General features: G+C 41.1%; 1 protein-coding gene and 1 pseudogene across 2 annotated transcripts in view; one reads left to right on the plus strand and one right to left on the minus strand.

Annotated features, from left to right (window-relative positions):
- Nucleotides 1–23,923, plus strand: part of LOC311520254 (gamma-aminobutyric acid receptor subunit alpha-2) — a 356,749-nt gene that overhangs the window by 180,947 nt on the left and 151,879 nt on the right. The window lies entirely within an intron of this gene.
- On the minus strand, nt 3,592–3,983 carry LOC311519209 (histone H2A.J pseudogene; annotated as a pseudogene). Its single transcript has one exon. The product of its transcript is annotated as a histone H2A.J pseudogene (transcript).

Raw genomic sequence — 23,923 nt, forward strand, 5'->3', positions numbered from 1 at the left:
GAACAACAAATAACTAATTAATTCTCCAACTGATATTAATCTGACAATGATTAAGCAACTTTTTACCAAACTGAAAGATTAAAAGAACCTCTCCAAAGATTGAGAAGAGATAATGCCTTCTTTGGTTGTTTAAATTTAAGGGACTCTTTTTAAGAATTATTTGTTAGACTATTTTGAGAGACTAAAGACCTTTACATAGGAAATATGAGTGTATGTATTTATTTGAAATGGAATTTCAACTTTTATTAAACCCTGATGGAACTAAAGCGATAGCTCAGAAAATGGACTAAATAAAAGTAAAACCTCTACCCTTTGAAGATGCGCTGAGAATTTCCTGCCAAGAGACAAAGCCAGTTGCAACTCTCTTGTATATGCATTAGCAGATCACATATTCATGAGATGGAGCTGTTACCAGGATCATCTCATGAAGGTGCTGAGCCAATAAAAGGGTGACAGCAGCTGATATTAAAATCCAGCTATACCCAAAAGAAGTGTCTTCCTCCTCCAGTGAAACTAGGAAAGAAACAGCCTATCAAGCTCTCTGAACAGAGCAAGAAAGCAGTAACACTCTGTTTCCATCCTTCAGCTTGGCAGCACTTTCATTTCAACTCATCCTGTTCATCTCAGCTCAGCAAGAAAAAAGAAGCAGTAACCTTCCAGCATAGCGTTGTTCTTCAAAATGCATCAGTGAGTTGGAGTTTACAAAAGCACTGCCAAGGAATTAGGTTTAAATTTTAATTTTAGTGATTTTAATGGGACATTGAAGTGTTATTATAAGTTAATATCTAACAGCTTCTCCTGTTAAATACCAGATTGTTTAGACTATGGATTCTGTAATGAGATATACAAGCCCTTGAAGAGTAAAAGGAGCCAGAAGATCCCTGTCCGGGGAATTGGAATAATCAAAGGTTCAGGAAATGGCGTGGTCCTGGAGGAGAGGAAGCATTCCCTGGGGAATTATGAGTTGGATGTGGAGTAACTTGCAGGACACCCTTCCTTTAAGGGCTGGGATCAGGAGCCCTTTAATTTAGGGTGGGGCAGGGCTCCTCTCTTCCAGCCAATTGTGGGGTGAGCGCTGGAGGAGGGCGGTATATAGGCAACCCTCTCCCTCAGAATGCTAAAAGAGAAGGAAGTCAGGGCTAGAGCTTCTGGCAGAAAGGGCTGGTGGCTTTGGATGGAGCAAACTGAGACAATGGAAGAGCTTTGTGTGTGGCAGAAGAACCAGGGCTGAGTGTGAATGTCTGTTATTATGGACCTTATTTTGGGGACTATCTGTGCAATGCCTGAACTTCTTTGCTGTTAACCAGTCCTGCAGGGCGGGGGTGGTGGGGGATGCTGTTAGTCATGAGAGAGGCTGTGGAGTGCTTAAGGGGCACACAAGAAGGGAATAACAGGGGCAGGGGCCTGCAAAGTTGTGCATCCCCTCATGGGAAGGGGATGCACAGAGTAGCTACCATGGTATGCTTTCCCAGGGAGTAGCCAACAGATACATTTGGTAAACAGAAAAACAACGGGGTTTAAATTGGATTGAAAATTTTTAAAACTACTTGTTGAGTGGCTTCTTTTAAGCAATTAAAAGATTTTCTTAAACTTTGTTATCCATGAAAATAAATAGGATTCATCTCTCATTTTAAAAAAATCCCTTTCCTATCTACAAGCTGTCATACTTTTCTATGATACATGGAAACAGAACTCACTACTGATTTTGGTAATTATATACTTAGGTCTTAATTCACTTAGGGAAGAGTGTCTCCACCAGGTCAGACCCAATCTCAAAGATATAATCTCTGTTGCAAACTCTCCAGAGAGAAATGTAGAGAAAAGATTAGAATTGAAGTAACAATAGTTTGCAGACTGTTGTTTGTCTCAGTTTTCTTTTCTCAATAAGAAAATAGTCATAGTTAATAACTGACTCTCTTGCCAGCCTCTAATGGTGGTGTTCCCTATGGTATGAAAAGAACTCCATGTGACTAAAATAGTGGGAGTTATATTCCTGAATTGTCTTTGAGAGAGAGAGAATTACAAAGGTCTGGCTTGTCATTTTTTGTTGCTCTAGTTCGTAAATTGTTAGTAATTTGGGGGATAAAATTACTTGGTGTTTAACCACTTAAAACACCCCTTTCTGCCCCACACTGTCTTCCAGTAACTGTCTCTTTGAACTACAAAGGAAAAATAGATTTGTGAAGCTGTTACCTCATAGTTCTCATAAAGGGAGGCATTTATGGCCATGCAGAGGAGCAAAAATTGTTGCCTACAAACCCAACAGGTCCTTTGCATCTATTGGCAAAGGAGAACACAAAATGCCGGCTATCCTTGGGTCTGACTTTTCCTTCTATGCTGCTCTTTGTCCCCATAAGCAATCCTTTACTGTTCCATTAGCAATAAGTGATGCTGCAAGAAGGCAGATTTGTAACAGAAGCTTAATTAAACATGGGGAGAGGCCAGGTTAACCTGCTGAGGCTCTGTCCTTTATCTCTTACAGCCAGTCTAAGGCTTGTAATCCTGAACTTCTGGTTCATAATTGTGTGAGTTACAGGCACCATTTGATCTGCCCCTCTCTGCTGTTTAAAGACAGAGCTGATTAGGCTCAATGGAATCTTTTGTTAGTTAAGTGATCACTAGAGCTGAAATCACTGATAACCAGGTCTAAGTGCTAAGCCTTATACCTGCTGCCCAACAGCGTTTCTGAGAAAGAGACTGCCCAGCCTGCACTAGCAGTGAGGTTCCCTCACTAAGAGCTGAAATCACTGAGAGCTGGATGGAACCTCAAGATACTCCACCTGGCAGAAGGGTTACACATAGAAACCCCTTAAGATCAGTAGTTTTTGAAGGATGAATAGGAAGTGTGGGACACAGCAAAAAGGTACCTTAAAATATTACTAGTGATAACAATACTGAAAGAGGGTGTTCCTTGATGAGCTGTTGTATTTGAATAGTTCCTTCACAATGTGCTGGCTAAACACCTTGTTGGTGTTTCCCAGAAGCAAACACATTAGAAATTCAGGTATAGAACCAATACTTATAACTTCAGATACAAAAATGATACATGCATACAAATAGCATAATCCATTTTCAGCGAATCATAACTTTTGCACAGACATCTTACATGCCACATTTTGTACAAGATTTATTGCAATTATAGAACAGCGGTAGCAACAATGTTCTACAGGTTATATTTTATTAGATAATGTCACACTGGCATATACATCTGGAAGAGATGAGGACGTCCAGGAACCAGAGTTCCTTCAAAGCTCTTCAGCTGAGCCTTCCCCTATAGCAAACAACAAAAAACCCAATTGCTGGTAGATGGAAGAAAGAGTGAGGCATGAGCAAGCTATATCTCACACATACCCTGCAGAATTCTTGGTCATGCTCTTATGCCTTGGGAATAGGTGCTATGTTACACCTAGATAGAGAGATCTAGTGTGAGAGATACTTCTTTGGCTTTCTGTGTTTGGGAAAACATAGCACTAACTACAAGAAGATAGCATTACCAGAACTGAAGCTCTGTGCCAACAATGCTCTATTTATTTATTTTTTTTAAATTATTTTAAGCACAGATTCGGATCTTTCGTTTCCTCTAGGTCACTTTTACTTGCTCTTGGCTTTATGACTTTCAGTTTTCTTAGGCAGCAGCACAGCCTGGATGTTGGGCCAAACACCCCTTTGAGCAATAGTGACTTTCTCCAGTAGCTTGTTGAGCTCCTCATCATTACGGACGGCGAGCTGCAGATGGCGGAGGATGATCCTGGTTTTTTTGTTATCCCGACCAGCATTGCCAGCCAACTCGAGAATCTCAGCAGTCAGATATTCTAAGATGGCAGTCATACAAACAGGGGCTCCAGCTCCAACTTGCTCAGCATAATTACCCTTCCAGAGAAGCCAATGAACACACGTCCCACTGTGAACTGCAAGTCAGCCCTAGATGAACAAGAGTTTGCCTTAGCCCACACTTTGCTGCCTTATATCCCTTGGCCCAACATTGCAACGCTTCTTCACCACAGCCACCACCATTCACAGAAATAGAAACAAACAGAAAAAGCATCTGAAAACAGAGTCAAATTCTGCTGTCCAATATACCTATGCAGCCCCATTGGACTCAGTAGGGTTGCATGAGAGAAGAAGAGCCGTGTCCATGTAATATTTCTATCCTTTTCTAAATAGCATGTATTCATTTAAAAAAACCTCTCAAATAATTCAGGATTCCTCTCTCTAACCATCCACAGATGAGAGAACAAAAGCATAAGTACTTATAGCTTGATATGACCTTTTCAAATCAGAGAAAAACTAGGAATTGTGCAAGAAGCCATGCTAGCGATGCAAATGCTGAAGGAGCTGTTTGTCAAGAATTTAACAGCTGCTGCTCATGAGCCATAGCCTTGATGTATTGGATTAGCCTTTTTAGTCAGAGTGGCTATACTTTTTGATATTTCATTAAGTCTGAAGCAGGTACAAAAGTGCTTATTGTCACCAGAACAGAGAGAAAAACAGGATTTGAATATATTCCCTTTGTGAATATAAGAGGGAATAGTTTGACTCGGAGCTGCATCACTAGTAGATTTAAAATACTAAAATGCCAGCTGTAGAAAAGAGAGCATTGCCAGCTGTGGAGGGCACATGAGAAAGGCTCCCTCCTTTGGGCTTCCTAAGGTGCTATGGACCTAAAGTGTGTGTCTAATCCTGTAGACAATACAGTATAGTTCCTTATATTTTCTTTATCTGAGGAACAGTATAATTAAATCTGACCTTATAGTGTCTATGCACAAGGGGGCAGAGTTAAGGCTACAAATGCAACCCTGGGTTTCTTAATTTTTCTGCTTAATCATGAAGCCTGAATGTTCTATGGGTTTGTATGATATGCATATAAGAGACCTGCTTTTACTGTTGGTCAGGCCCAACACAGCCAATGGACAGCCAGGTATTTTCTCAGCGGGCTGATAGCAACTTCAGCCACTGCCTCAGGTTGCTGCATTCAGGTTGAAAGAGTGCTGCGCAGCAGAGTCATCTGCTGGCTGCATTCAATGTCTCCAGCTGCAATCTTGTGCCAATGCCGGCTGATTCTGCCCTCATAGGGTAGCCCTGCTGATATAGCATAAGGAGGGTAGGATGGAGGCATGGCCCTGCCTCTTCTTCTAGGAACCACCTTCTAAATCCATGGCAGTGCACCTAGTCTGGAGGGGAAGTGAGTGAGGTGCCGATAAACCCTCTCTTCTTCTGTCAGTTTTCTTAGCACAACATCCCCTGTCAAGCCAGCAGAAGTCTGTCTGCTGTAGACTGCCTGCTTCTCTCTGTTCAGCCCCCCCACACCACATCAGCAATTCCTGTCTGACAACCCAGGCCCAATTCAAGAGAGTCAGTAAAAAACATAGTCAGCTCTCGTTTAATTCAACCAGAGGGATCAACTTGATGGTGTGTACAAAGGTAAAAGAGAATGATGTGGAACTCTAATCTTAACTGACTTTTTTTTTTCTTTTTACTGGCAACTTTTTTATATCTTCAGCTATTAACTCAGCTCTGCAATGTAGCGCTCTGCCATGTAGCACTCTCCTACTTCCTAATTTTGCCGTTGGAATGAGGAACAGAGAGGGGAAGAGCAGATATGAACAATGCCAGTCACATCACTTGAAGTACCAGTGGAAGGTAACTTGATACCAGGGTGATGGATACAGGGTGAAGAACTCAAATACAACAGAATAGAATAGCAAAGGAAATATTTGCAGTGAGAAAAAACCCTAAACCTAGGAGAAATAATTTCTAAAGTAAGGGCAATAACTGGAGTCGGAAAATATCTAATTGTTTTGTATTGCACAGTTCACTGTTCAGTGACATCTGGTCTGGCAGGCTGCCTTTGGCTATTGTTGCTCCTTTTGACCTTAGTGGTAGTCAGCATGTGGGATCCTGCGAGTTGCTCGCATTAGGAGGAGAAACTGATGATGGAGGCAGGTATTTCTTTGATTCAATCCTGTTTGTTTACAAAAAATGTATAAATGACCACAGCAGGAATCGAACAAGAACATTTCTGTGCCTACCGTTCCAAGCCTCTTTCAGACAGTACTTGGCCCAAACTGTTTGCTCTCTCTTGGATTCTTCTCAGAGCCGTGCTCACAGTGTTTGTTGTGTTAGGTCTTGGCTTTCTTTTGGCTTCTGTGGTGTTTCTTGCTGCTTCTCTCACACTGCTCCAATCCAATCAATCTCCCACTCCTGAGTTTATCAGATCACAGAACATTCATGGGCTGCATGGCCTAACTCCTACTCCAGCCTTGCACGTGGCTTTGTTTTGGGCAAAGGCCTCTCCTGTTTCCATTATCTGTTTCATTGCTCTAGCACTCTTCATGAATGAAAGGTGGCTGTTACACGAGGAGCTTCAAAGAGGTTATGCATTAGGTTAAATAATAACTTTTCCCTTGGCCTGTATTTGGAACCCTTCTCATATTAACATCAGTACACTTACTAACTGAGGGTTAATGCTAAATGATTAATGATAAACCTCAGTTATGGGGACTGGATGTGTGAAAGTCCTGGCAATGGAAAATAGAGCCTTTCTTTAGATCGCTGGTTATTGTACTATTGATATTTGGTGATCTGTGTGAAAATAACTGGTGGTTTTAGGTGAATATCTATAGATTTTAGTCATCTTAGATTGTAAACTCTTCTGATCAGGGACCATGTCTCCCTCTATGTTTATACAGTGCCCAGCACCATAAAATCCCCAATTGTGGGACCTCTGGAAGCTACCGTAATAGATGCCATTAAATAATTAGTCATCTTTTAGATTATAAAACCACCATTTGTCACCCTATTTATTGACTCTTTTTTTGATACTTGTTACTACATTATCTGAGCACCTCACACATTAATGATTTCCTCCTTATTACATGCTGTGAGATAGAGAAGATTATCCCCTTTGTGGTATTCTGGGAAATGTAGTCTAGGAGTAGGTGGCCATTCTGTTCTTGAATTTTTTTTCAATCTTTATCAGTGAAGGATTATGGGTAATTCCCTTCTATAAAATGAACTGAGCTGAACTGCCAGGGTGGTCTTTACCACATGAGGCTCAGGCACTGTTGCAAGGGATGTCTGAGAACCATATTCTCTGGGGAGAATACCACAGGCCTCAGGTCAGGATTGACACACACTTCCCTGATACAAAAATTCAAGCCTCTGGACTTTGCTGTATTACAAGAGAATGTTTCCTGAATGGACATCCGTGGCAAGCAGCAGTTTCAACTTTCACTGATCACATAGAATCAACTGCAACACGAGCAAAAATGTAGTAACTTTGAGACAATCAATACAAAAAAAATCACATAGCAGCTATTTGAAGGCATGGATGTTGATAGAAAATTCAGATTCATGTGACCTTCCTTACATATGAATGAGGAAAAATCTTCATAGCTGTCAGGTGTCTTCCATCCTTGCTTACTCACTCGGTGTCTATGATTCTTGCAAAATGTGGCATAAAGAGCTGGAAACAACTTTCCTAGAGGCCTCTCCCAAAAATCCTATATCCACAGAGCTTGTGGTAGACATAAGCAGTTGCTTAAGGTCCTGAGCAGCCCCCAATTGTAGTGTTGTGTATGGGGTACCCCACAAATATCCCCACTTGGGGGCCCCCAATGGGCTAGCACTGCTTCTGTATATCCATTTTCAAGGTGTCTCTGTACTGCCATGGTGGCATGGGAGGACAATCACAATGAATTTGTCCCAGCCTCCATCACAGCAACACTAGGGACTGGAGAAGTAGTCAGGATAGGAAGATTAACATGAACTAAAGAGTTCTTTCTTGGGACTTAGCCGGTATTGGGAAATGGGTCTGTAAAGTGCACCTACCTTCTCTCTGGCTTTTGGCCTGCTACTCTAGCCCTATGAATTGTCACTCCTTTTTTCCACCAGGTTTCCTGTTCCTCCTCCACCCACCCCAACCTAAAATAGCTGCTATAGGTCTCCTGCAGCTGTAGATCCCTTGTGCTGTGTGTGATGTACCACTGAGCATGGAATTCCATCGTATACACAGTGTGTGGGCAAGGAGAGGAGTAGGGACCAGTGAATTTGGAGTCTACCCTGAGCCTGGCTGCAATGCCTCTGCAACAGTGTAAGTAGGAGGAAGTAATCAGAGACAAGGTTTCCCTACATCAGAGCCACTTCAAGGTGCCAAAGGCTACTGCATAAGAACACAAGAATGGCCATGCTGGGTACACTAATAGTCCCTCTAGTATCTTGTCTTCTGACAGCGGCCAGTGCCAGGTTCTTCAGAAGGAATGAAAACAACAGGGCAATTATCGAGTGGTCCATCCCTTGCCATCCAGTCCCCATTTCTGGCACTCAGAGGTTTAGGGACACCCAGAGCATGGGGTTGTGCCCCTGGTCATCTTGGCTAATAGCCATTGATGGACCTATTCTCCATGAACTTATCTAATTATTTTTTTAACCCAGTTATATTTTTAGCTTCACAACATCCCCTGGCAACAATTTCCATAGGTTTTCTGTGTGTTGTGTGAAGAACTGTCCTTTGTTTCTTTTAAACCTGCTGCCTATTTGTTTCATTGGGTGACCTTTGGTTCTTATGTTATGTGAAGGGGTAAATAACACTTGCCTGTTCACTTTCTCCAGACCCGTCATGATTTTATAGACCTCGATCATATCCCCCTTTAGTCATTTCTTTTCCCAGCTGAACAGTCCCAGTCTTTTTAATCTCTCCTCATGTGGAAGCTGTTCCATATCCCCTAATCATTTTTGTTGCCCTTTTCTGTACCTTTTCCAATTAGAATATCTTTTATGAGATGGGGTGACCATAACTGCATGTGGGCATGGATTTATACAGTGGCATTATGATATTTTCTGTTGTATTATCTCTCCCTTTCCTAATGGTTACTAACACTGTTAGCTGTTTTGACTGCCACTGCATGTTGAGAAGATGTTTTCAGAGAACCATCCATGATGCCTTCAAGATCTTTCTTGAGTGGTAACAGCTAATTTAGACCCCATCATTTTTTATGTATAGTTGGGATTATTTTTTTCTCCAATGTGCATTACTTTGCACTTATCAACAATTAATTTTGTGTGCCAATTCGGCTTCCCAGTCTCAGTTTAGTGAGATGCCTTTGTATCTTTTCAGTAAGCTTTGGGCTTCTCTCTCGAGTAATTTTGTATTGTCTGCAAACTTTGCCACCTTGCTGTTCAACCCCTTTTCCAAATCATTTATGAAAATATTTATCTTTACAGGTCCCAGTACAGATTCTTGGGGGACCCCCGCTATTCACCTCTGTCAGTTTATTCCTATCCTTTGTTTCCGATCTTTTAACCAGTTACTGATCCATGAGAGGACATTTCCTTTTATCCCATGACTCCTTACTTTGCTTAAGAGCCTTTGCTGTGGGACCATGTCAATGGCTTTCTGAAAATCCAAGTACACTATATCCACTGGATCTCACTTGTCCACATGTTTTTTGACCCCCTCGCAGGGAATTCTAATAGATTGGTGAAACATGATTTCCCTTTAAAAATGGCTTGACTCTTCCCCAACATATGTCCATCTATGCATCTGATTCTGTCTTTGCTATTGTTTCCACCAATTTACCTGGTACTGAAGTTAGGCTTACTGGCCTGTAACTGCCAGGATCACCTCTGGAGCTTTTTTTTTTAAAAAATCAGAGTTACATTAGCTATTCTCTAGTCTGCCTGGCATAGGCAGACAAGGCTCAGTATTCCAGTTCCACTTAAGGGAGCTAAAACCAAAGGCTGGTAGTAAGCTGATGGTGAAGTGGGGGAGGACAGCTTGAGATGGATAAACAAGTAGGGGAGGATGCACAGGGGCAGAATAACTTCACTTGTGATTCCCAAAGGGAGGGGAGTCTGGAAAGGAGCATGGGTGACCCTTCTCCTTGTAGCTCCTGAAAGGTCTGAAATGAATAGAGGAATGACAGTGGTGGAACTAACTCCTAATATGTCTGCAGTGAGGGAGAAATGGAATAGCTGACACTGGGAGACTTGTTTGCCTCCCACACTCCCATGATTGCCTCATAGGGGAATATGAAGAAAAGAAGTGAGGGATCCTATCTGTGGTGGTCTTTTGCTTTGTTTTTTTCCTGCACTTTCTTTGTACGTTATTAAATCGGTATCCATTTCCAGTGCCAACACTTCAGAAAAGATGTTGAGAAATTGGAATGTTCAGTAAAGATCTGCAAAACATGCCTTATAGTGAGACAACAGAAGTCCAATCTATTTAGTTTATCCAAGATAAGGTTAAAACATGACTTGATCAGTCTACAACTACCGACGCAGGGAAGAGAATTCTGATCATAGATGGCTCTTAAATCTAGCAGATTTAGTTATCTCTACTTTTTCCCCTAAGGTTTGAATCTGAAGAGAGATAAATTCAGACTAGAAATAAGGTGAATATTTTTAACAGTGAGGATAATTTACAATTGGAATAATTTACCTAGGTCTGTGGTAGATCATCCATTACTTGAAGTCTTTTAATCAGCACTGAATATCTTTCTAAAAGAGATACACTCGCTCAAACTGAAATTATGGGCTTGATGCTGTAATTATTTAGTGAGTCTTTATGGCATAGATTATAGAGCAGGGCAGACTAGATTAACCTAGTGGACCCTTCTGGCCTTAAAAAACTACAAAGAGAGTTGGGTGGGTAGTTGACTGTCTGGACATAAAAGCAATATCCCTTGTTTGTTTTTCGGGAGCACAATTTACCATAGTAATATATTTGCAAAGATTCAGCAATCCATATTCTAAAGTTCTAAAAGTTCACACTGACTGATAGGGATTATAATCCCTAAGCGTATGACTACAACACGGAGTGGTCTGAGGGGAGAATAATCAAGCCCATTATATAATATTTCAAGGCTTAGTTTAAAATTGCTTTTGGCAGTAGCAGACCTAATCAGTCACAGCTGCACCTGTTGCCAAAGTGTCAATTACAATAAGCAACAAACAGACAAAATCTTAAATCTTATGCTCTTATTTTTTTAAAAAAATCATAAAAGCCATACAAGGTTTAGCAAGATTGAACAGAAAAAAAATCAATGTCTGTGTCTATGAATTCAAACTGCCTTTAAGGGTAAGACAAAAGAGCCAGTGAGTGTGATTTATGAAGTAAATAACTCATCTCACTGGGATCCCAATTTCAAATTCTGGCTGTTGGCAAATTGTGTGTGATAAGTGTATTACCTATACTCAATATCCATGGTAATTAATCTCTTTGTATAATATTCAGCTATTATAATAGGTGATAAAGTTTCACCTGAACAAGATTCATGCTAAAACTATTTTATTTCTGTAGTCCCTCTTACCTTCTCTAATTTGATTTTCAACTCAAAGAAAGTTTGAATATTTACCTTTTTGTTTTCACAGCACATCAGTGCAAAGTATTGCAGGCCTTCCATGCTCTCTAACCAGTAGATATTTTTTTCGAGAATACTCTCTCATATATAGGCAATACATGAGGGAGAAGTTTTGCAGTAAACAAGCGCCACAACCTGTTCCAGCAATTGTCCCAAAAGAATTTACGAGCATATCTACAGGTTAACACTCCAGCTCATTGTTACTTCCTCAGCATGTGCTGATGTGAGGTGATATGCAAGATCATGCACAACAATCTCAGGCCAGCCAAGAAATACAGCCACCAAATATAGCATCAAATTCTGCCAGTAGGATTGCATGCGTATAACTCTGTTTCTTAGATATGAGTGGTAGGTATTTTAGTAATTTCAAATTGAATGTGTCTGCCAGAAAGCTGCTGTTGTACGTTTCCAAACATCCGACGGCAAAGTAAGAGAAATCCCCTGTGTATTCTTTCTGATTACAAGGATTAGCGGTATGTCTCCTTTCCTTTATCTCACAAAGTCACACATCATTGATGTGTGTTGTATGGACTAGCAAAACATCACACAGCCTCCGAGGAACTGTGCTTTGTAACTGACTCTTAAAGCAATAGACTCTTTGCCATCAGTGTCTTTCCTGAATGAACACCAGCTTTAGCTCATAAGAAAGGGCTAGTTCTGTAAACTTAGGACAGTTTGCTGATACTTTTTTTTGGACGACCAGTTCTTCCCAGAATGACAGCAAGCTTACAAAAGAACATGAGAAAATATTTGTTTTCCTAATACTTCCTGGTGATAGGGTACGAATTGTCTACTATATAAACAGATATTCAGCAGGGAAAAAAAAACGTATTGTGTCAAGTCCTGGCATCATCACAGTTTTTACTCAAGCAAATTCCAAATGAAGTTAATGGGTGTCTGCCTGAGCAAAAGATGAGGAAAGACCTCTGGTCATTCAACACATGCCCCAGGACCCTGTGTGCGCTCCGAGACTGGTCATAGTAGTAAGCACTATACCTGGTTTGTAAGTTAGTCAATTAAACTGTCAATGAGTCCTAATGTGATGGGGGTAGAATAAACATTAGCAATGAATTACAGAAGCCTGCATATCTAAAAGCAGAGGTAGCTGAATTCATTATGATCTTTCAGTCAAGACAATTAACATGACAAAGCAATGTTAATAAGGCCAGCGGGCAAAGATTGATGGTACTTCACCTGGATGGGGTGTGTACAAAGGTGGCCTTGAAGACCCAGTTGTGATGATCTTCCTTCAAAGGAATGACGGGGATAAGAAGATGCACAGGTGTAGAAAAATGTAACATTATAAAACTGTAAAAATACAGCTTTTTATCCTGAATGAATTTGAGGCCCCCCAGCTGGTGAGGAGTTCTCTAGAATGATAAAAAGCCATGAGAGCGAAGAGAGAAGCCCAGACTATAAAGAGAAACGTGAAACATTGTGTCGGGGTTGCCAGTGTTGCTTCACTGGTGAAGGCATGATGCAGCACGCAGTCATGCTCGCAGGACATGGCCTTGTTGCATCAAAGAAAGCAATAGGTTCAAAGGGTAGAGTCAACCCCTGCTTCTGAGCCAGAGCCTACCAAAGGGTTGTCATCCAAGGCATGCTGGTCCCCCTATAGGGCCTGGTCCCTCAAGTCCAGCACCAGTTCACTCAGAGTGGGAACAGCCACCCAATAGCAAGCTGAAGTTGTCACCTCATTCACACTGAGATCCAATGAAGCAGCCACATTCTCTTCTATCTTCCTGTTGCCAATGGTAACACGTTTCTGTCTTGTCTCTGCTTGGCTCCCAGCCTTTGCCTGGTGACACCGTTGCCTGTGGGGCTGATTTTTCCTGCCACCCTTGCAGATGGGAAAAGCAGGAGATTATTCAGTCACATGGTCCTGTAAATCTCACTTGTAGAGGCTGGTCGAGAGTGGGTTAGTCTCTGACCAGACATTCCACCTCCTGGCCCCATTCCAGGGAAGTACAATGAAATGCACTTGCCCAAATGTTCATGGAAAGCAAACACCAAAGGCATGTGAACCTGGCTGAAGCAAATCCATTTTAAAATTTGAACAAATATTTGTGGAAGGGAAAAAAACCCAAGTATTGACACAGTGCTGATCACACATTGAAGTTCCCAAACTTTAGGTCAGCTGAAGCTGGAAAAAAGGCAATCAGGAAACATCTACTGCCTGGGAAAAGAGAGAATCCAGGAGAAGACATGAATCTAGTTAAGGGCTTGGAGGACATGAATCACCTGCACAGTCAGACATGCAATAGAAAGAGCAGACGTAGCCCCAGCAACACCTTCTAATGAACTTGTAATGGAGTCAGGGTTTATAAGCAGCCTTTTAAACAATCGTTATCCCCTTGAGGAATTTGTAAAAGCGCACAGGTGCAAATTACAAATTTCAATTAAACCTGAATGCACGCTTACCATAGAATCATAGAATATCAAGGTTGGAAGGGACCTCAGGAGGTCATCTAGTCCAACCCCCTGCTCAAAGCAGGACCAATCCCCAATTTTTGCCCCAGATCCCTAAATGGCCCCCTCAAGGATTGAACTCACAACCACTGAGCTATCCCTCCCCCCATTTTTATCCCAAAATGGCTAAAAACCAGTTACTACCTAATACAAGAAATTGACTGAAAACAGGGCAAGTTAAGAATGGAACTTGTCATGCTATAACCAAAACATCAATCCTTTTCATTCATTTTAGTTCTGTCTGGATTAACATATGATAAAAATATTACTGAATACCTTTCTGCTGAAAGTGCTAACTGATGTACTAAATTATGCAACACATCAGATGATGTGATTAAATATTCACAGTACCAGCTATTTTAAAAAATAAGCCTCCCAGCTGTATACAATTCATTTTACCATGTACATTAGGATCAAATATATTTCAAATTTGGTATACTGAGAGCAACTTTTTAACTGAATACCTGTAGTTGACTGATGTATGGTATTTATATTTCTGTACTTGTAACTAAAGAATAGCTTAGCTAATTATTAAAACTAATGTAGTATCAGATTTCAATACAAGGACCTAAAGCAGTGATACTCAGACTGAGGCTCTTTAATGTGTTTCCTGTGACTCTTTGCAGTACATGACATTAAAACATTGGGTGACTGAATTATTAACCAAAGTTATTAACCAGTCAGGATGCTTTTACTATGTTATTAATCAATTAAGTTAACTTATTTTCTGTGAGAATAATGTGTGTGTGTACTCTCTCTCAATATTTCCCCATCATACTGTATAAGTATGAATATATAGTATCACAGTAAATGAAACAATGAATTCACTCTACTGTGGCTTTTTCTGGGGCTGCGGCTGCCAGGGAGAGAACCTCCTCCTTCCCAGCCCGGCTTGGTGGCTGCCACAGTCAGGGGAGAGACTACCAATATTAAAATATGAGTTGTGTGCTTTTATTTGTAGAACAAAAACACATTAATTATTATTTAGTTTTTTTTATATACCACTTTTATCCAAAGCACTTTACAATAGTTAGCTAATGGTACAAACAACATTTGGAAAGATCGTTAAGTGTTCCACCAAGACCCTGAGCAATTTTCAAGTGCTCCGCAGAAAAAAACGTTTTGAGAACCACTGTTCTAGATTGTACTTATTCATTTTAGTCTCATCTTTGTCATCTGTATCCTTGAGATGCAGCATCTCATTTAAAAGTAATTTAGAAAGCAGAAAAATACAAAAGGACCAACTAGATATACATATAGAACTCTAACTTGTTTAACCTATACGATTATATTAATATTAGCACTGGATGAAAATTTTCCACTGCAACTTTTTTGATGGAAAATTGGGATTTCAATGAAGCAACCTTGTTTTTGCAAATGTTTTCTACTTTTCACCAAGAGGGGGGACCATGGGGCATCATGGGAGATGCAGCCTTATCAGGGAGCCTGGCCTATAAAGAAGAAACAGAAGCAAAACTCTCAATTTTTAAATTGAAATATTTCACTTTCCAGACAAAATATTTCCATTTTTTATTTTCACTTACAGCTCCCTCCCACCCAATGTTTTCTGATCATCTCTAATTAATATACAAAGAACTTTTACTTGGCTTTAAGTACTGTCATCAGGTACAAAGTGTTCTGTGAAAACTTTGTATAATGAACCCAAATTCTATTATACAGCCCCATTATTGCAAGATACCATATGAGCTTGAAAGTTTAGTTACAAGCAGATTTATTGATCCAATAAGGAAAAGACTATATTCCCTTAGGACGAAATTCACTTCTGAACACAAGGGCTTGTGCATCATGTGAGGTCCTCACTCAGGACCAGATTCTGTCACTTAGTAAAGGCCTGTATTGGAAGTAATGCAGAGGAACAGTCATTCTCAGGGGCAATGGGACCACCTACCACAGGGGTGAAGTTCATCTGTGCAGCAGATAGAGGTTACTTGGGGGATGGCCTCAGATTGTGGAGCTCTTTTCTGCAGGAACTAAGAACTACCACGAACGCCACTATAAGCCAGTCCAAATGCATGGTGCAGTTCTTTAACTTTGTCTTCCCTAAGAACACCTAATATATAAGAAAACAAAAGAAAGGCACCCCCAAACACTGCACATATCCTTTCCTCTTGGGGTGCATGTTTGAAATGCAGAGGGTAGATACTAGGGTTTTTTGTTTACTTCTCTAAGCTCTGATGCCACCGTGATAGAGACGGTATAAACACCTAATCAGCAGGGAACACAAGGTAATTTGCTTGGTTGCTTTAGCAACTTAAAATGCTTTACTCACAATTCAAGGAACAGTAGCTTCTGGAGCCAATACAGTGGGCGGTGCTTTTGGTTCTTCCTCTGCTTTTTTGCTGTTTGTTACCTGCTGTAAGCCTGGTGCTGGTTTCCTTCAGTGAACTTGCTGGGAATGTTGAGCCCCTCTTGAAGCTATCCTTAAGTTTGTTGGGTGTTCTTTTACAGAAAAGTCAATGTGTTTTGGTTTGGGTGTTTCTTGAGACAGTAGGATTTGCTTCCTACTGGTACATGCTGCTGTTCAAGCATTTGTCCACACAAATCCCAATTTGGTGTGTGTGAGAGCGTGAAATCTTTTTGCAAGTGGTGTCAGTAGGAGGCTGTGCATGCACTCAGCATGCCCCCACCCCGTTAAGGACATGGTCGGAGCAGTACCAACCACCATTCAGCTCATTCTCACATGGCAGTGTGATGGAGCTACACGGTGGCCAACTGTTTCCCCATAGTTTCTTAGATTGGATAAATGCACAGTTGGTTGGTGTTATTCTTAATAGTTTTTTGTCAATTTAATTAGTTGGAACCCATTGGCAATCACCTCCCCACATACCACCACCAACAAAAATCTACATACCGACAGCAACCACCCAGCCTCCCCGCAAAAACTCCAAACAAACATCCTTTTATTCCACTCTTCCCTTGTCACTGAGTTTTGCTAATGGCTGGGTCTCAGTTCCCAAGCTTTAAAATCTCCCCTACTTGCAAATCACCTATACCTGGAAGCAATGCTCATGCAAAATGTTTATTTTGCTTAAGGGAGTCACACAGAGCAGACAAATGTGTGATTTCAGAGCCTTTTTCTAAACTTAGGACTGGGTCTTTGAGCCCAGTCCTTTGTTATTTCAGGCAATTCCATTGACGCAAAGAGCTCTTGATGCCTGACTGAAAGCTCTGAAATCAATGAGGAGTGTATCTGATTCTGCAGTTCCACCTTGAGAGAAACCTGTTCTGCTAAAACTGGTATTTACCAGTGCCCTGAGTACCAGAGATGCTACTCCAGGTTCTAGCACGTCTGCTGCCTTTAAAAGACTTCATGCTGCTGAAGAACAGTCTGAGCCAACCCCACTGTCCTCCATAGGTCAGTTAGATACTCCCTCTGGTATGAAGGTTGAAATATCAGTGGAGATTGCCCAGCACCATGCACTATCCTCTGGTACCATCTAAAAAGTCTAAATTGCCTCACCGTGATGTTTCCAAGTGAGCTTCATCTAAATCAGACTGGCGCTGTGTATCTTCAGAGGCTGCTGGAAACAATTCTTGAACCTTGGTACTCCACTTTCCAAAGACTCCAAGTCCTTCCAGAATAAGAACATAAGAATGGCCCTACTGGGTCAAACCAATGGCCCTTATAGCCCAGTATCCTGTCTTCTGACACTGGACAGTACCAGATGCTTCAAAGGGAATGAAAAGAACAGGGCAATTATCATGTAATCCATCCCCTGTCGTCTAGTCCCAGCATCTGACAGTCGGATGACTAGGGACACCCAGTGCGGGGGGTTGCATCTCTGACCATCTTGGCTTATAGCCATTGATGGACCTATCCTCCATGAAATTATCTAATTCTTTTTTTAACCCATTTATAGTTTTGGTCCTCACAACAGCCCCTGGTTCCACAGTGTTAGGGGGCTTATTCCTTCATCCACTTACTTCCCTGGTCCTTCTCGCATGAACAGAGAGCAACAATACCCGAAGTCCAAAGGTGCAAACAATTCGATGTTTATTGGGGTGAACTTCCAGCAAGCATGATTCCAGTTTCCTTCCTTAGTATCCTCCTTCCCAGCTCTGACACCTCAGAGCCTTACACCTGTGTCCCTGTTCCCATTCCTACCCTTAGCCAAACATGATTCCAACTTCCTTACTCCCATTCCCTGTTCCCATTTCCCCCTTTAGCAAAACATGATTCCAATTTTCTTACCCCCATTCCCTGTTCCCATCTCCCCCACACACCCACCCCCTCCCACCTCCTCATTGACTACAGATTATATAGTAAAACTTGAGTTCTGCTTAGCTATACCTTAACCAATCATTTTCCTGAAATTTAATTAACCAATCCTAACATATTGTAACATGATTATGTAACCAATTATATCCCACCACCTTAAGTAGTTTACACCCAGCAAAATTAATTATACAGCAGACAGGAACAATCACAGAACCAGACAGAGATTATACAGACAAACAATAGCAAAGTGGGAACTATAATGACAAGACAATACAGAAGTGAGGATTTCACATCCCAGCTATTGATAAGTGAGTTCTTGCCAGACAGGATGCTATCAAACTAAGTTTCCTTTTACATTTTCTAGGCACTTCTCTTTCTCTGGAGGTGATAGGAATACAATTCTGTCCTGATAGTGCCTAACAGCCCAATAGCACCTTATTTCAATGTGACTAGTTTGGAATGTGAGGATGTGACTGTTCGCTTCCTAGCTTATGGCTGCCTCTGCTGCTTAGCCAAAGGCCTTAGCCTAAGAACAGGGCCTCAGACTGTCACAGTAAGAGAAGGCCCTTACACCAGCAGACAGTGATTTTGATTCTTTCTTTTATACCTCTAGAACTAGCCAAGTGATAAGAATACACCTAAATTCTTAAAGTACAGGCCTTTGCAGACAGGCCTGAATATCTTTATCCTAACACACAGGTTGACTGTGCGTTGTGTGAAAAAGTACCTCCTTTTGTTTGCGTTCAACCTGATGCCTATTAATTTCACTGGGTGACCACTGGTTCTTGTTTTTATGTAAAGGGGCAAATAACACTTCCTTATTCACTTTCTCTACACCATTCATGACTTTATAGACCTCTGTCATATTCCCTCTTAGTCGTCTCTTTGCCAGGATGAACAGTCCCAGTCTTTTTACTCTCTCCTCATATGGAAGTTGTTCTATACCCTTGATCATTTTTGTTGCCCTTCTGTGCATTTTTTCGAATTTTAATATGTTTTAGAGATGGTGACCAGAACTACACACAGTATTCAAGGTGTGGGCTTACTACTGATTTATATAATGGCATTAGGATATTTACTATCTTATTATCTGTCCCTTTCATAATGGTTCCTAACATTGTTAGCATTTTTGACTGCCGCTGTACATTGAGCAGATGTTTTCAGGGAACTATCCACAATGACTCCAAGATCTCTTTCTTGAGTGGTAACAGCTAATTTAGACCCCACCATTTTGTATGTATAGTTGAGATTTTATTTTCTAATATACATTACTCAACATTAAATTTCATCTGCCATTTTGTTGCCCAGTCACCCAATTTTATGAGATTGCTTTGTAACTCTTCAGTCAGGGTTAGACTTAACTATCTTGAGTAATTTTGTATCATCTCCAAACTTTGCCACCTTATTCTTTACCCCTTTTTCCAGATCAATAGGATTATGTGGAATGGCTCTGTCCCAGTACAGATCTCTGGGGAACACCACTATTTACCTCTCTCCATTCTGAAAACTGACCATTTATTCCTTCCTTTTGTTTCTGGCCTTTTAACAAGTTACTGATCCGTGAGAGGACCTTACCTCTTATCTTATGACTGCTTAGTTTGCTTAAGAGCCTTTGGTGAGGGACCTTATAAAAGGCTTTCTGAAAGTCAAAGTATGCTATATCCACTGGTTCACCCTCATCCACATGTCTGTTGACCCACCATCAAGGAATTCTAATAGATTGGGGAGACAAGATTTGCCTTTACAAAAGCCATGTTGATTCTTGTTCAGCATGTTGTATTCATCTATGTATCTGATAATTCTGTTCTTCACTATAGTTTCAACCAATTTGATTGGTATTGAAGTTAGGCTTGCTGAACTATAATTACCAGGATTGCCTCTTGAGTCTTTTTTAAAAATTGGTGTCACATTAGCTGTCCTCCAGTCATCTGGTACAGAAGCTGATTTAAGTGATAGATTAAATACCACAGTAGTAGTGCTACAATTTCATACTTGAGCTCCTTCAGAACACTTGGGTGAATACAATCTGGTCCTGGTGATTTATTGCTGTTTAATTGATTAATTTCTTCCCAAACCACCTCTATTCACACCTCAATCAGAGACACGTCCTCAGATTTGTCACCAAAAAAAAATGGCTCAGGTATGGAAATTTCTCTCACATCCTCTGCAGTAAGGACTGATACAAAGAATTCATTTAGCTTCTTTGCAATGGCCTTGTCTTTCTTGAGTGCTCCTTTAGCACCTTGAGAATCCAGTGGCCCCAATGATTGTTTGGCAGGCTTCCTGCTTCTGTTGTAATTAAAATCCAGTGCCAAACCAAGGGTTCTGGTCATTAAAATCTCTTTGGTACAGATGATTGTCTCTCAGGAGATACAAGGGTCTCCTAGTTCTGCTGTCACACCAAGATGTGTATCTCTTACGGAGAAGTTCTATTCTTCTAAATTTTCATCTTCTCATGATAGCAGGGACCTTTCTCCTAGGTTTTTACCTTGTTCTGAGTTTAGTTTCAGAAAGGGAGGTGAAGACGACTCCTCACCATAGGTCCTAGGCTTCTGCTAGATCTCAAGCCCCATGGTTTTGCCATGTGGCATCATAGGTCTTAGGCTTATGGTTTCCAGGTAAGGATGAACCCCCCAATAATTTCCAGCTCTTTGCTTTTTCAGATTCAGACCAAACAACAGATTGCCTCATAAGGAACCACTGAGATCTGACCAGCCAATCACAGAGGAAGTTGAGCAGGGTCCTCATTCTGGAATTGATGATTTTTTGGGGGCTAGGGTTAATATCTCCTGTTTGGCCTCATCTGTTCTGAGTTTCTTATCTAAAACACCTTTCAACCCACCCATCTTGTTGGTTTCCAATCCTTTCAATATAATTTCTCAAAACCAGGGTCTAGTACTGTACTCAGACCCCAAAAAATCTACACTTGACAGCACAGAAGCCATCTGGTTGACTATGCTTGAAAAGAACTGCTCATTAGTGTGTCAGATGTGAGTACTGGGAAATGTAAATAGTTCCAAAGCCTATACTGAAATGTGCCATGCAGGCATGGACTTCTGTCATACTAAATGTTAAGTGGGTTTCCTAGGGAATCCCTGAGGTGTGGTTAAAGCAAATTCTCCAACACTGGTTATGCCAAAAAAAACAAAACAAAAAACCCCAAAAGCCTTTTAAAACTTCACACAGAGAAGAAGATGATCACCTGTTACAGAAGCCCCAAATACCCCGAGGTTGTTCTTGGTCTTGAAATGAAACCAGACCTGAACATGTAATTCAGTAGAGGTATGCGAGAAACTAATACCTATCAGAGCCCTGTGTTGAAATTAGATGTGACTTCTGGTAAGGTTTCATTTATTTATTATTTTTCTCTGCAATGCTTTTGCCCTAAGAAGAAAATGCACTTTGCTTTATGAAGGGCTGGTCGGTAACTGCTGTACACTGTTGTAGTCCCTGAAGAAAGGTTAACCACAGTTGCAGGACCCCATTCAGAGCTGTTGGGGAAGTCACAGTGAGGTGCAGAGAGACTGCAAGCCTAAATCCTCCTCATGAGGGAGACTTGGGTCTTCACCCAAGAGAAGTGATGGCTGGGAAGCCTGAAACCTTAAGTGGGTGCCCTTGAGAAAGATCAAAAAGGGGGTCAAAGATACAGTTAACCCTGAAACTGTTCAAGAACTCTGTTTGGCTGTTCCAGAAGTCTTTATCAATAATAGGAAAGTCTCTATAAGACAATCATATATGGCTAAGTGGAGGCATTTTTCAATATGGTCTAACCAGAAACTTAACCAACGAGAGGACTCTTCTCAGCTATTCTGGATAACTTGTTATCCTTGAAACATTCTGGTCTGTCAGTCATTCCATTAAGGTGCATTTGGCAGCTTTTTGTGCATTCCACCCTCAGATCAAAGGTCATTCCGTCCCCCCCAGTTTCCAAAGGGATGATCTCATTTGTTTCTACCACTTTGAGATTCCTTTCCTATCTGAGACATGAATGTGGTATTAATTACTAACAGATCCTCCTTTGAAACCTTTATTATCCTGTTCTATGTATGATCTTTCTATAACAGTGGTTTTCAACCTTTATTTGCAGACCCCTAAAATATTTCAAATGGAGGTGCAGACCCCTTTGGAAATCTTAGACAGTCTGCAGGCCACAGGTTGAAAACCACTGTTCTATAAAGACAGTATTTTTAGTGGCTATCACTTCAGCTCGCAGAGTGAGTGAATTTTGCAAGCTTTGATGGCAGAGCTTTCCATAAAGACCACACCCACATTTTTTACCAAATATTGTTTTGGATTTTCATTTAAGCCACCCTATTCACTTACCTCTCTCTGTTTTCCTGAGCTTTATGATTCAGTGTACTTGTGGCCATGTGATTCTTGCTGGCTAGAATAAAGCCCCTTTAAAAGTCTCAGGCCTTTTGTAGTTTTTGGCAGTAAATCTAAGAACTGGACAGCATCCACGCAGAGAATATCAATGTGGGTTTCAAATTGTATTAAGATCTTTTATTCTTTGAACATGTTGCTCCCCCATCCCTATTCAGTTAAGGTACACTCTACTAGAGCTTAAACAATATCTGTAGCATATCTTAGAGGGGTTCTGTAACAGCAGGGTTTCCCCTTATATAAGGGCTGGGGGTCTGGGGCCAGCCAGGCCTGTCCAGAGACAGAACAGGTGTTTGGGCCAGGGGATAATCAAATTCAGCTGGCAGGGGTCAGCTGATTCCTATAAAGGGCTAAAAGCTCAGCTGAAGGAGAAGCTTCAAGAAACAGAGTGGATTCTGTGGTAGATCTTGCTGGTAGGAAGAGATGTAAAGGGAAAGGCCACTGGGTTCCTCCAGAAGATCCTGGTTCAGGAGAAAGGACCAAGCTAATATGTACTAATTATGTTCAACTGTTTCATTGCAATTGAAGAATACATTATGCTTAAATTAATAGTCTAAAAAGACTCTAGGTATGGTATTAGTCCTTCCTAGGCTGGGGAAACAGACTAGTAGCCTTCCAGGTTTCTATCATGAAACACACCCACACAGAGTGGGATCTGTGTAGACAAAAACATCTATAAGAAATCCAGTTTACTGTAAGGTAAGTAATTTTTTTTTGCTATGACTTATAAGATTGCATCAGCTCCCACACTTACATGAAGCTAGAGACTGCCAGGAATTAGGAAACATCACTGTAGTTTCTGTAAACATGGGGAGAATAGGTTATTTATGAGAACTACTTGAAATTCTTTCAATGACCAGCTTTTTTACAAACATGACTTATCTTACCATTTTTAATAACATAATTCTGAACAAATGTTCTGTGTGTGTTTGTGGGGTTTTTTAACTAGCTCTGTTGTTTACCATAGTAACTTTGATATTCTAAAGGTATTGCTTCCAGACAGCAACACTGTAAGTCACATACCTACCCATGAAAGCTTTGTAAGATTACAGGGAGAACTAAGCTTCTAGAATGTAGTGCTCTGGATATATGTATCTGCCCCAAGTGGCAGCCACTGCTTAAAAAGGCATATAGCCCCATGGCAGGGCTCATAATCCTACAGTGGGGCGAAGTAGTGGCCATATGGAGAAAATACTGATTAATCCCCTATTCCTTTCTGTCAGCAGAATGAATGACTGCTAGAACTGAATCTTAAAACCCTCAGGCCAGGCTCTCCCACTTCCATTCCCTCCCATCTTAAACTATTATGTCCCCCATTCATTCTGCCCCTTCATTAACTCAGTCCCTCTATCTTATGTTTGCACTGACCTGCTCTTCCTCCTCATTCCCTTCATACCCACTCATTTACAATCACCTCTCATGTGCGCTCTCTCTCTCTCACTTTTTTACCCCATCTTTCCTACATTTCTTT

This window comes from Lepidochelys olivacea (assembly GCF_965140295.1).
Source record: "Lepidochelys olivacea isolate rLepOli2 genome assembly, chromosome: 4".
NCBI lineage: Eukaryota > Metazoa > Chordata > Testudines > Cheloniidae > Lepidochelys > Lepidochelys olivacea.